We start from the raw sequence: 2671 nt of genomic DNA on the forward strand, positions 1-2671 counted from the left end.
ATCACCAAAATTTCAATTTTGCGCATATCTTAGCTGCTATCATAGCTAAAGCCAAAATCTTGGTGTCTACACCCATGATTTTGAGGTCAAGGAATACAATGGATGCAGTCCAAAGCTTCTTTAACCCGTTTAATGTACCAGATCATGATAAGTTGTATTGCATTTCATCTGGTGTACCAGCTCCAACGTCAGTGGAGAAGGACATGATGGCAGCAGAGTACATTGGAAAAGAAGCAAAGGAGACATTCATAAAAGAACGACTTGACACCAAGCAGCACTTCTTCGATCCATTAAAGAAGCTGAAGTTGAAAACGTTTCATTCCAATGCCAAGACAGTGAAACTAAAGACTGCACAGAATAAGATCATCACTTACAAACACCACAGCAGCATGGCCATACAGCTTCTCGTCAAATCTCAAGCCCACGGTCGGGTTAACGTTGATGAACTGATGAAATATCCGTTGAGCCCTGTGCCATACAGTCTCGGGAGAGCTGATGGGTATATGGCGAAAACAGACAAATCAAAAGGAATGCAATTCCTATTGAGAGATATAGATGATGCTCCACTTCCAAACGATGTAGACACATTACTCATTCAAGATGGAAATGCTGTGTTCCACACTATGACAGATATCCCAGGCAACTTTCAACTGATTTGCCATCAGATATTTGACGATATGCTCAAAACAACCAACTTCATCTTTACTACAGATATGTATCAGGAGGGCTCCATCAAGAACATGGAATGACAGCAACGTGGGTCGGGTGAAAAGCTAATTATTGGAGGTCCACTAATGAAGAAACCAGCAGATTGGAAGAGTTTCCTCATGAATGGCGAGAACAAGTCTCAGCTGGTGGATGTGATCAAGCATGTGTGGTCTTCCAATTCCTTTGCTCCTAAGCTTGTGCAGAGGAAGGTTGTGTTAGTGGTGCAAGGCCACTGCTATGCGTTGAATAGTGATGACGGGCTGACAGTCACAAAGAGAGAGTTACCTGAGCTTTATTCAGACCAAGAAGAAACAGACACCAGGATTGTTCTGTACTGTGCCTACGCCCAGGCACAAGGTTAAGGCACAATATGTATCCGAAGCCCTGACAGTGATGTGTTCTTCATAATGCTACATTACGCATCAAGTTTTGAAATAACAATTCTTTTTGACACTGGTTCAGGTAACAAGAGGAGACTCTTAAACATCTCTGATCTAGCCAGTCAATATGGTCAGAGAATGTGTACTGCACTGATGTCCCTCCATGCACTTACACACTCTGACACCACCAGTGCATACAAAGGGATTGGGAAAGTTCGACCCATAAAACATCTCCAGAAATCAGAAGCCTTCATAGATGCATTGTCCAAACTCGGAGACATGTGGGAAGTTCCCACTACATTATTTGGAGAACTTGAACACTTCACCTGTGTCATTTATGGACGAGGGCACTTCAAATCTGTGGACACAAATCGTGGAGCAATCTTGAGGGAGAAATCTGGAGGCACAGATGGTAATATCAACTTAAAGCGGAATATAGATTTGAGTCAACTGCCACCTTGCCAGAAAGTGCTACAAGAACATGTAAAACGTGCGCACTGCCAGGTTGGTATCTGGAAAGTTGCAGATATGCCTCAACCAAGAGTTCCACGAGCAACAGATGGTCATGGATGGCTTCTTAGTGATGGTAACATTCAACCAATGTGGTTCTGAGGACCATTGATTCCCCCTGAGGTAGCGCTGGAAGATGACAAACTGCCCAGTGATGATGAACATGACGATGATGATGCCACCTCATCCGTTGACTCTGACCAAGATGGGGCATCTGACGTGAACATGTCTGGAAGTGAGAGTGAAGAGGATTGAATACTGAAGAACAGTCATGATGTTATGATGTGCTAGTACATACATGTAAAATAATCCTTTGTGTGTGATGGCTGTTAATTTGTTTTACAATTAATTTATGTACCTCTAAAATTTAATTTATTTATTTCATGGTCTCTATAATGTGTGGTTTTTATTTACAGGAGCTTGCATTCTATCTTCCCTGACAATCATTGTCAATGTTCTAGTCAAGATAATTATTGTTATTATTTTACCTTTTTGTTTTGTTTTCAAAAATATGATGAAATAACATCAAGTTTTTTTAATTTGTTTATTGTTTTGCTTTCATTTGAACAACAATAAAAGAGCTTCCACATGTACAGGTGATTCTGTTTTATGTTGAATTCCATAACATATTGAATGCTACATCGACTCTTTCAGTGCAATACCGCAATTGTGTCAGTCATATAAAAGTCCATTGGATATGATAAACATGTCCATGAGATCCATACAAATTAACGAAAGCTAATATCCCATGCACATGGTTAATCATAGACGTGAAAATTTGGGCGAAAATGAGATTTCTGCTGGATTCCGTGTCCACTTTATTGAATTTTAAATGATCCAATAACCTAAGGAACTTTTTGTGTGCACCATTGTATTTCTCGACCTCAAAAACATGGGTGTAGACACCAATATTTTGTCTCTAGCTATGATAGCAACTGAGATATGCGCAAAATTGAAATTTCTGTGATTTCGCTGGCAGCCATTTTGAAAGTGACGTCATACAGGTAGTCCATCCCAATTTCGTGATGGTGGCATCCACTTTTCATGTATGGGAAGGTTTAAAGAGTAAAATA

At 40.3% G+C, this 2671-nt stretch overlaps 1 pseudogene; it reads left to right on the plus strand.

Annotated features, from left to right (window-relative positions):
* The first annotated feature begins 341 nt into the window (after positions 1 to 341).
* LOC147034890 (uncharacterized) lies at positions 342 to 1977 on the plus strand (annotated as a pseudogene).
* The last annotated feature ends 694 nt before the right edge of the window (positions 1978 to 2671 follow it).

The sequence above is a fragment of the Eptatretus burgeri genome, chromosome 1, assembly GCF_056783735.1.
Source record: "Eptatretus burgeri isolate ZD-2024b chromosome 1, Ebu_testis_v1, whole genome shotgun sequence".
Taxonomy (NCBI): Eukaryota; Metazoa; Chordata; class Myxini; order Myxiniformes; family Myxinidae; genus Eptatretus; species Eptatretus burgeri.